This window comes from Orycteropus afer, unplaced genomic scaffold (assembly GCF_000298275.1).
Source record: "Orycteropus afer afer isolate SDZICR_OR568_19922 unplaced genomic scaffold, OryAfe1.0 scaffold00254, whole genome shotgun sequence".
Lineage (NCBI taxonomy): Eukaryota > Metazoa > Chordata > Mammalia > Tubulidentata > Orycteropodidae > Orycteropus > Orycteropus afer.
In genome coordinates, this window is record NW_006921841.1 from 5,200,590 (window position 1) to 5,212,837 (window position 12,248).

The following is a 12,248-nucleotide window of genomic DNA, read 5'->3' on the forward strand; positions in this document are numbered from 1 at the left end:
TCCATCCATGCCATTAAGGTTGACTCTTCTTTGAGGAGGAAGCACTTCTTTATATTTTGGTATACAGCCACTGCATTGTTGTTGTTGTTGTTGTTATGTGCTTTCGAGTCGGACTCGACTCATAGCGACCCCTCCTTGGGTTTCCAAGGCAGCATCACTGTGGAAGTAGATTGCCCCATCTTCCTTCCGAGAGCTACTGCATTGTGATTGGGCAATCTACTTCCATAGTGATACAGCCTCGGAAAACCCAAGGAGGGGTCGTTATGAGTCAGGTCTGACTCGATGGCACATAACAACAACAACAGGATAAAATGGTTTACTATACCACTTGCCGGGAGCTCTGGTGGCATAGTGCCTAATGTATTTGGCTGCTAACCAGAAGTCTGATGGTTCAAACTAACTAGCTACTCCTCAGAAGGAAGGTTGGGCAGTCTACTTCTGTAGTAATATTGCCTCAGAAACCCAAGGAGGGGTCGCTATGAGTCGGGTCCAACTTGGTGGCACATATCAAAACAAACAATATACCACTTGCCATATGAAAGCAACTGTTATAAATGTTCTGTGTCTGTTGGGATACAAAGAAGAAAAAAAAAAACATTTGCCAGATTATTATTTGCAAATTTGGTGCCAAGGGCTGTAGTAAAGAATACATATCTGCAAGAGTCATTTCATTTGGAATCACTATTTGATTAAGCTTCTAGTAATCCACTCTTCTCCAATTTGAACTATATAATCTGGAAGTTACTACAATATGTATGCTGGGCTGCATATAAGATAGATTCAAGTTTAAATTTCATTCATGGTTTGGTTTCTATAAGTATCCTTATAAAGAAGTAGCCTGCAGTGGTATTCTGAGATTCCAGTTTTAGTGCAAGTATTAAGAGATGATATGCAAAAGTACCCAAAAGGTCTGGTATTTCTCTTTTTCAGTGTATAGTTACCGTGATGAGGAAGGGCAAGCTGAAGGTTTACAGTTTGTATGTGTGAGTTTACTGTAGTATTTATCATCAAGGATATGCAGTCTTCCCTTCAGTCAGACAACACTGGATGTGTGAATTGACTAAAGACTAGAAATTGAGAAGACAATACATTATAAATTTCTTTTATGGTGGCTCAACTCAGACATATATGTTCATCAGGCCTGGATTTTTATGATTTTATTAAATTGGACTTTTTTGGATGCCTGTCTGTTTTGTCCATACAGATCATATGATAATGTAGCCAAAGCAGATGTTCACTGAAGGAAGGTCAGAACATTATAATTACAACTCAGCCCTAATAGTAACCATTTCCTCCTGTCTCTTGCAGTTAAATGATTCTACTTGACATCTGCCATGTCAGTAACTCATTTTCTACCTTAAAAGCAGTGTCACCACTAGTACTTCTGGCCTGCAGAAGATAAACACTGTCCTTCATTGTTGCTGTTCACTTTTCCCTCTCAAGGAACAAAAGTAGGGTATATCTGGTGACTGTGATTTTTACCTTGAATCTGAGAATTCAGGATTGTGAATGTTTTATTGTCTTTTTTGAAGCTATAATCTGGAGTAGTAAGAAGCAACTAATTTAGACTGATTTAATAAAAACTTACAGTTTGAATTCTTTATGCTCTTCATTTGATTGATTACACGTCATTAACCACTATATCCCCAAATTCTTGCCTTTAATGGTCACTTCATTTTAAATCACCAGGGTTAATAATTTGTTACTTTGCTGCTACCATACACTGCCAAATTTTACATTTTTGCTTCCGCCCCCCAAAAAAAATACCTGGTAGATTTGTAGAGCTATGAGCCCTTATAGAGGCAAATAACTTATCATAGATCTTTCTGATTTTCCTGAGGTTATGTTCTCTTCTTATGGCAATTTATGTATCAGTTCTAATTAGTGGAGCATTAGGAGTAGAGCAGGCTGGACAACTGAGCTTTCTGGATTTTACCTAGGGAAGTTATACTTCATAAGACTGGAAATTTACCAAACGTAGGGTATCCGAAACCAGAAAACATTACAAATGGCCACTATACACTTTCTTCCAAGTTGCTATGGTTTCTGAAGAAATATTTTTTCCAGCTTTTTAGTCTCTTGGCTAATTCTAAAACTGATCCTTTGAAATCAGACTAGGTAGGCTTCATTCTTCTAAAATAGGCCTTAGCATTCGCCAGGTTCATCAGTAGAAGGTTTTTCCCTTGGCTACAACAATCTCATTCTTTTCCAGTAATCCGAGGTTTTATACAATTTTGCCTAAGTTATGTGACATGTTCAGAGGATATGTAATATTTTGGGTAAATAAGATTTTTGTTGTCATATACTGAAATAATTTTAGAAGGGTGTGTGTGTGTGCGTGTTGTTGTTGTTGTTTAAAGTTATACTGACTAAACATTTCCTTGTATTAATCAACAGTCCTCTTCCCTAGTAATTCAACCCACTGCCATCAAGTCGATTCTGACTCATAGTGACCTTGTAGGACAGGGAAGAACTGCCCCATAGAGTTTCTAAGGCTGTAAATCTTTACAGAAGCAGATTGCCTCATCTTTCTCCCATAGAGCAGCTGATGGATTTGAACTGCCAACCTTTTTATTAGCAGCCAAATGCTTGAACCACTGCGCCATGAGAGTTTTTTCCAGTAATTCAAGGATATTTTATTTCTATGAGTCACACCATTTACTTTCATAGAATAATGTCCAGAGTGGTAACATATAAAGATCATGGTTAACTAACTTATCTTTCTGCTGAATTTCCCTATATTAAATTTTAGTTACTTGTTGTGTGCTTGCCAATATTTACTTTTCATTTGTATCAATGGAACTGTTTCCTCCATCTTCCACCCTAATTCATGAACATGCTGTCTATTACCTCTACTATTTTTTAAACTGTGATTAAAAGTGTAAAACAGAAGAAAACGATGAGAAAGTAGGCAGCAAGAGAGTGTTTGTCAAATTAAGTCACATGTATTCTGAGTCTGAAAGGAAAGACTTCAGTCTTTTTGCAGTAAGTATATAGGGTTTGGGTGTCAATTTTCACTGGCCCTTTTCACTTATAACTTTCTCTGAGATTCTTGGTTGTTAAGAAAGTTGTGTCTGCTCAAAACCTGGCTCCTAGTCAGAGTATTATTATACTATCCAGTTTCAAGTTAAATCCCTCCAATCCGTTTGAGTCTTTTCCAGATGATGTTTTCCAATACAGATGACTTTCTGAATATTTTATTTGAAGTACAACATTTTAGGATAAATCCTATATCCAGCATTCAGTGTACATTGGAATTGATTTATGAAATAGTTCCACTATTCTTGTCCCCATAGTTTTCCATTATTTTTTGCATATATAATGTGATTATTACCTTGTGTAAGGAACATATTAATCATAGTTTCACTACTATTTTACAAGAATTTTAATGTCTGCTTTTAATTCATCTGTGGGGACATTTGGTATTTAAAATAACTTGATTGCTTAGTTTTTTCCTTTATAGTTTAGAGTGCTTGTTCGCTTAAGATTTAGTGTGACTATAATATATTCAACACTTTGCTTTTTGTCCTCAATTTTATTCCATTCCTGTGGTTCACATTTTCCTTTTCTTATGTATCATATGTTGAAAATGAAAATATCTTGTCTGGGGTGGGACTTAGCCGCTGGACTAGACAAACATGCTCTTCTTAGCTCATAGTTGCTTTTAGTAGTTAAATTACTAAAATATCCTGTTATCAAAAAAGTTTTATATCTACTTTTCTTTGTTGTGTAGCTTCATAGTTAGTAAAAATCCCTTCCTCTCACCTCTCCCCCTAAATTTGATTTACTCATATTCCTTTTGTATTTTAAGACCCTCATCAGTAGTAAAGACATTTAATGAATATAGCGTATGCATTCAAGGATCAAAGTTCTTGAATTTAATGAAAGAAATTGAGCTAGTTGGACAGAATTACCAAAACTCATAAACTATGGTGGGCATATCCAAAACATACACTTGGTCAAACTCAACATCAGTGAAGCAAAAAAATCTATTCCTCTCATGGATGTGGGGAGAAGGAATAAATGAATATTTCCAGTCACTAATTTAATCTCCCATACCACCCAATCTAGACTAGCTGCCCTTTCCCCTACCAACCTCACTTTATCACTACCCTATTGTATAATGTTAGTAGCTTTCATTACATTATTCATTCAATCAACAAACATGAAAAAATATCTAATATATGCTAAGCATTACTCTAGGTACTAGGGAAATGTTAGTAAATAAAACAGACAAAAATCATGTTTGTTGTCTGTCTCTCTCACTAAAATATGGACTTTGAGAGAAAGCCCAAGAAAGAAAAGACATGTGTCTGTTATGTTTACCACTGCATTCTCAGTAGGTCCCTCAGTGGTTGAAACAGTTTACAGTTGGCTGCTAAGCTAAGGGTTAGCAGTTCAAACTCACACAGCAGCTTCCCAGAAAAAAGGCCTGATGATGTCCTTCAGTAAAGATTATGCCCAAGAAAATGTGAGAGCTGTTCTACTCTGTAACACACGGGATTGCCAGGAGAGAATTGATTTAACGGCATCCGGAGGGGCTTGTTCCTTTTTATTTTTTCCTTTCTTTTTGTATTCTCAGTACCTAGTATAAGCCTGGCGTATAAGAGATGTTCAGTAAACTTTTGTTGATTGAATGCAGGAATGCCATTAAACATTTATGTAGTCTAACTCCATTTGCTCAGATTCCATAGTCATTAAACCATCTGGTGATTGTGATTGGTTTCCAACATAGGGGAAGTTTTTATAGTCAGACTTGTGAACTTGGGTTATATTAAGTCTTCTTGAAAAAAAGATCTATTCTTGGTAAATGGCAAGATCTATTTTGGCAAATCAGGGTTCTGTACTTGCACACTGAAAACCAAACTTTGAATGTGGTAAACGCACCAAGGTAAAGTCACCATGAGAAACTTCTTAAGAGATAAACAGCCAGCATGTCCATAAGATCACAATTGGCTAGGCATACTTTTAATTCCCTTCTAAACAGATACAATAATTAAAGATAATTCAAAGGAGTTTTACTTAGAATATAGGCTGTTCCATGTCTCATGAGAATTATGCTCACTTGTAATTATCTTCTCTGCCTCAAGATTTCTACCAAAAATAGTTTTAACGATAAGGTATTAATTCTTTTTTGTTAGGCTAATGCATAGCAGCTACAAAGGTTGTTGGTGAGGAACTAAATTAAAAGATACCATTACTGAGTTTTGAATCTGGTTAAAAGCCATGATCCTCATTTACTTTGGGATTTTTTTTTTTTTTAAGATGTTTCAAGAGCTTTTGTCTCAGAGTATGTATTTACTATATAAAACCAAGCAAAATTCTCAGAGTATATCTGTGCCATAGAGAGTTGAACTGCATTATCAAAGGCCCTCACAGCAAAGTTCCCAGCACCATCTCCGAAGGAGTAGCTATTTTATTTATACATTCAACTTGTTAGTGTGTGATAGTATACGATCTGGCCAGTCTCAACATTTCAAATGAAGTAAGTCACGGTATTTCTCAGATACGTTGGGGTCCTAAATTCTTTTCCATGCATTACGCTATGGAAAATATTAAATGCCTTTGGTATAGCCATTCAAGAGCTACCATTATTTGCTGAAGAATAGACTATTATTTAAAAATCGTGGCTCATAAGAAAATATAAGTGGTTTTCAACTGGTTTTTAGACTCAGTGATGTAGCACTGATGGAAAATGAGAAGCAAGGCTTTGTTTAATTCTGTAATGAGAAATTTTCTCAATTTTTTTTTTACCAATAATGTTGAGTTCTATTGGATAGATTTTGCTTGTTCTTTTCGTTCATTCATTAGATAAATATATTAAATATTTATGTACAAGTAATATATTATGAACAAGATAGACATGATCCCCACTTTTTCAAAGTTTGTAGTCTAATAAGGGATATGGAAAAGTAAACAGAAAATTACAGCACATGTGATAGTGCTCGGAGAGAGGTGTGATGGAGTATTACAGTACCACATGGAATGGGGAATTAACCAGATCTTAGCTGATCAGAGAAACCTTCCTAATGTAATGACACCTAAGCTAAAGCTTCAGGAATGGCTCCTCCCTCATAGACCTCATATCCAGTACATAGGAACATCTACCATTGAAATAAATCCACATTCTAACAACTTCTTCTCACCTCCACCCTTCTCTGAGGCACTATTATCCTTATATGGGCTTCTCCAGGAGCCTCCTAACCAGTATCCTTACATCTGCTCTTGCCTCCAAAGTCTGTTCTCAACACTGTAGGCAAAATGAGATTTTGTCACTTCTCTGCTTAAAACCTTGAGATGGTTCCATCTCACTCAGAGTAAAAGCCAGAGTCATTACGGTGACCTACAGGGTCCTACATAATCTAGCTTCTGTTTCCTCTGTTACTAAACATAATAGCTCTTGTTTTGATACTTTTCAACAAGTTGATTTCTCCTCATGGCAACCCCATTTATGCAGAGTAGAGCTTCTCTGCGGAGTTATCAAGGCTGTGACATTTTGAAAGCAGATAACCAGTCATATCTTCTGAGGTCTCTCTAGGTGTTCTGAACCTCCAGCCTTTTGGCTACTAAAGTGCTTAACTACTTATACCACCCCAGAACTCTTAAACATAATAGTTAAGTCCAGCATTTTGTTTCCCAGAGGTTTTTTAAGTCAAGTAATACTCAATTCAGTGCTTTCAGAATTTCACTAAATGTAATTTGTGGGTGAAAATGAAAAATGAGCATCATGATTTAATTGGCACAGTCAGCTGTATACTTTTGCAGTTTTGACCTGTGTATCTTTTTGAGGTATCTTTTTTCAGCTATGAAAGTCATTAAAACCAAGTCTGGAAATAAACTATACATTTTGGGATGGCTGTATCACAAAATGCTAAACAAAGATTTCCAAATATAATGAAACATTATTCAATTGCATTAGTCTCACTTTTTTAAAAGTAATTATTTCATAATATATGAATAGAATAATACATGTATTCAAGCATTAATAAATATGCATTTCTTTGAGGTACAGAGTTTCTTTTTTAGACCAATGGTTTTTTTCATAGTTTTGCTTAAGAAAAGAACACCATAAATGTTTTTTAAGGGATAATAATCATTCTCCCTTAAGGAAACAGAGTAGAGAGGGGAGTACTTTCAAACACTAATTAAGAACAATTCACTTTTTTTTAAGATTCTATAATATTACAGCTATTACCCCATCCCTCTTAATTGGAAGGCATGATTGAAAGGGAAAATCAAGATAGAAAGACGTAGAAAATAGTTGTCATTATTGATTTTGTGCCACAGTGATTTCCATATTAGATTTAAAGTCATTTAAAAATATACCTTACTTCCTGGAGTTCCGGTAAGATGGAGGACTAGGCAGAAAGACTGCACAGACCCCCTTTAACAAAGAAAAGGTGAACCAATTAACACAGATACAGAAGATAATCCTGGAACCCTGAGCTTTGAAGGGAAGGAGGTAGAAGTGGACTGAACTCCAACTAGCAGAAGAAATTTGTATGAAAATACCAAGAAAGGAGACATACAGAGCTGGGTCAGGCAGTGATCCTGACAGCACAGACAGATTGGATATTGCCAAGTGGTATTAGGACCTAAATAACCTAAAAATCAGCCCTGCTAGCCAGGGACTGCACAGAGAACTGCTCTTGTGGCTGGTGAATAGAAGGGGAAGCAGCAAAGAGGAAAGCCGGCTGAGCTGTGGACTGTTGCCTGTCTGAGGGCACAGCCATTTTGAATGTTTACAAGCAGTTTGACCATTTTGGATATTTAACGCAACAGCTTTCTCTCAGATTCCAGAGACTTAAGAACAGGCTCCACTTGCCGGGAACCACAAGGACATTCTGGACTCCAACAACTGGAAAGGTGTGACATTCCCCTTGTTACTGTTATACCCCACACCCTCTTGATGAATGGAGGTGTGGCCATCCCTCATGCCCACCTTTAGGCTGGCAGGAATTCTATCCCAGTCTGTGTTCTCAGAGGAGGCCTTGGTGCCCTACCCCACCCTGCCCCAATTTTTTTTTTTTTCTTTTTTTTAGTTTGTTTGTTTTTGTCTGTTTTAAAACTACTGTTATTATTAGTTTTGTCCTTTTTATTATTTATTTATTCTTCTCTTCCCAGGTTATAGTTTCCAGCTTTTTTCCTTTTCCCTGGTCCTAGTTCCAATTTTCTTTATTTTGTTTCTCATGGTTAACCCCATTCCTTGCTTTTCTTTTTGAGTTTTTCCCAATTTTTTCTTCAGTATTCTCCTCTACTTTTTTTCTCTTATTGCCTTCTCCCCAGATATTGTGGTGTTCTTCTTTCTTCTGGCCCCTCTTTTTTCTTTTTTTAGTTACTGTTCCTGTGCAATTACACATTGTGTTTTTTGTTCATTTGCTTTTACTTTTTTGATGGTTATTCCATTGTTATTTTTGTCTAACGGAGTGGAAGACAGCCGCACTCCCCCTACGACACAACTACACCCACATCTCCTGCAGCTTCACTTTCTGAGAGCCACAACTTCCATCTTCACCAATGGGCCAACAATAAACAACCACCAAGAAGAGCCTGAGTCATCCTTAGCTGCGCTTCACAAACAGCAGAGATCTAAATACAAAAATGTCACAATGTCTCAGAGGCAACAGACCATCACAATCCACACAGAGCAGCAAGATAAAGTGGTAGAAACAAGAGAGCAGGATACAGACCCAGAACACATCCCTGAGGAAGAAGCAGCATTGGAACTCCCTGATAAGGAATTCAAAAGAATTATATTTAGGTATCTTCAAAGTACTGAAAGACAGATTAAGGAAAACACAGACAAAACCCAAGAAGAATTTTGGAAGAAAATACAAGAACAAAATGACAAAATAAATGAAAAATTAGAAATGATTCAAAGTCTGCAGATAGAAACCCAGAAGATTAATACTAAATTGTGAGAAATAGGTAACACATTGAAAGGGCAAAAGAGTAGAATTGATGCAATGGAAGACAGAATTAATGAGATTGAAGACAAATACCTGAATACTTCTTTGGAAAGGGATCAGTCAGAGAAGAGATCAAAACAAAATTTAAAAAGCCTGAGGTTCATATGAGACACCATCAAAAGGAATAACTTATGTGTCATTGGAATTCCAGAACAGGAAGACAAAAATAAAACCACTGATTAAATTTTCCAAGAATTGTTGGAAGAGAACTTCCCTGATATGATGAAAGATGAGAATATATCCATTCAGGAAGTCCAATGAACCCCAAACAGGAAGGACCCCAAAAGAAAATCACCAAGACATAATATCACCAAACTCATCAAAACCAAAGATAAAGAAAGAATCCTGAAATCAGCATGAGAAAACCAAAAAATTACTTACAAAGGACAACCAGTAAGAATAAGCTCTGATTTCTCAGCAGAAACCATGCAAGTGAGAAGGCAATGGGATGACATATATGAAACCCAGAAAGAGAAAAATTTTCAACCAAGGATTATATACTCGGCAAAATTGTCCCTCAAGTATGATGGTGAAATTAGGAGATTTCCACATAAGCAGAAACTAAGGAAATTTGTTAAAACCAGACCAAACTTACAAGAGATACTACAGGAAGTCTTTTGAACAGAGAACCAATAATAGCAAACAACAACTGACTATTAATACACAAGATGACATAACCCAGAAACCACAGCTATGGACATATTCAAAGTAAATAAGCCTCCAAGATTATAAACAGGGAATAAGAGATATCAATTGGCAAATGGAGAAGACAAACCAAAAAGAGGGAAAATACTGTGTAGTTACAGAACTTCTAAATGATGAGGAAATCAAGAGAGTTGCAAGATAGAATGGACCATTTTAAACTTATGGAGAAAATTATAAATCACAGGGTAACCTCAAAGAAAAATGATAAACCTTCACATCACGATAAAAAAGAGGACAAGCACAAATATTCAGCAAATATGAAAACAATAGCAACTAAATAAATGATAATACGATTCATAAACATAATAGCTCAGCACAGAAAATAATATGGATAAAAGAAACCAGGGACACCATGAAAAAACACATAACAAATGACACCAACCGATTCAAGTGGCATCAACCAAATACACCGAATGTCGATGGATTAAATGCACCACTCAAGACGGAGAGTTGCAGATTGGATAAGAAAACACAACCCATCAATATGCTGTCTTACGAGAGACACACCTTGGAGACAGAGACAAAAATAGTCTAAAACTCAAAGATTGAAAAAAGATATATCAAGCCAATGGCAACTGTAAAAGAGCAGGAGTGGCAATATTAATTTCTGATCAAATTGACTTTGACTTTAAGAAAAAAACCACCATATGAGACAAGGAAGGACATTATATAATGATTAAAGGAACAATTGAACAAGAAGATATAACCATAATAAGTATCTATGGACCCAAAGAGGGAGCCCCAGAATACATAAATCTGACGTTAAAAGAGTTGAAAAGCCAAATAGATGACTCCACACTCATAGGAACACTGTTAGATAGGTAGGGATAAGTATTGATTTTGGTGCAGTGAAGGGCAATGTACCAAATATGAGTGATCAACATGGTGGCATTGAGGAAGAGGAAGACATAGAGAGCTACATGGGAGGTGCAGACAACAAAGCTGAACCCTTTTGCACATACAGTACTGCGTTGACAGTGAAGGCAAATACAGGTACATGGGTGGATAGATGGGTGGACAGGCTGAACTATTAGGTAGGTCTGTGCAGCGGGGAGATACCCAAGACCATGTACAGGATTGCAGACAATGGTTCTACAAGTGAATTTGTATGCTCTGTAAGAATTCCCAGGTGTATAGTAGAGCTGACAAGGGGCAAGGTTGTAGTCACTTCTTGGTCACAGCCAGCTACCCAGAGGGAACAAGTAGTTGAACCCGTGGGCTCAGGACCATACTCACAGGGTACATCAAGCTCAATTGCATAACATACTACAAAAAACGTTGTTCAACCTGCTGCTTTGGCAATTAATGACTGGGACCTTAAAAGCTGGCAAGCCACCATCTAGTTGCAACAATGGGTATCCCCTCATCCAGATCAAAGAAGAATGAAGAAAACCAAAGATTCATGGAAACAATTAGCCTTAGCTACTGGTACACCATGTGATCCTCAGCCTATACGACTATGAGACCAGAAGAACTAGATGGTTCCTGGCTACCACTGTCAACCCCTCGGAGGGGGATCTGTGTAGGAGATCCTGGATGGAGAGGGAGAACAATGTGGAACAAAACTCAAAATCATTTGGGGAACAACAACAACAAAAAACAGGAGGACTAGGTTTGCTGGTCTGATAGAGACTGGTGGAACCCCTGAAACTATGACCCCTAGCTTCCCCTCAAGTCTGGAATTGAACCCACACCTGTGGCTTCCAGCCAAAGAAAAGACAGGCATATGAGTTGAACATTTACCTGAGGTAAATACACTCCTTGGAGAGAACAATCATGGGAGAAAGAAGAGCTGTTTATGCATAGGGAGACAGCTCAGGGGGCAAGAGTGCATGAAGGGATGGACACAGGTAAGAGGTAACTATGGGGAGGAAGTGGGAAGGGAGGTGTTGCATTGTGATAAATTGTCAATGTCATGAGACAAAGTGTATGTGAACTGCAGTATGGGAAGTGAATTTGGTCAGTAAACTTTCACCCAAATCACAATTAAAAAATAAAGAAACAAACAAACAAATACACCTTACTTCCTTATGCTCCTGCACAGGACAGTGTTTATTATTATTATTATTATTATTTGTTATGCTATTATAATGTTGACTCAAACTCACTGCCTTTAAGTTGAATCCAACTCATAGCGACTCCTCCTTGGGTTTCTGAGGCAGTATCTCTACGGAAGTAGATTGCCCAGTCTTCCTTCCAAGGAGAAGCTGGTGGGTTTGAACCACCGGCCTTCTGGTTAGCAGTCAAATGCCTTAGGCACTCAGCCACCAGACCTCCCATAATGTGGACAGGAAAGCTATAAGCCTAGGAATTAGATTGCCCAGTCTTCCTTCCAAGAAGTGGGTGGTGGGTTTGAACCACCAGCCTTCTGGTTAGCAGTCAGATGCCTTAGGGACTATGCCACCAGAGGTCCCATAATGTTGACGGGAAAGCTATAAGTTCAGAGAATGCAGTAGAGCCAGTAAAACCTAAAACCATTTTCAGAGAATAGCTAGATTTCTTAAAGGAGTGGTCAAGAATGAAACAAACTTTTAAAGCAAAAATAACACCATTGGAATGAAAAGAATTATGAAT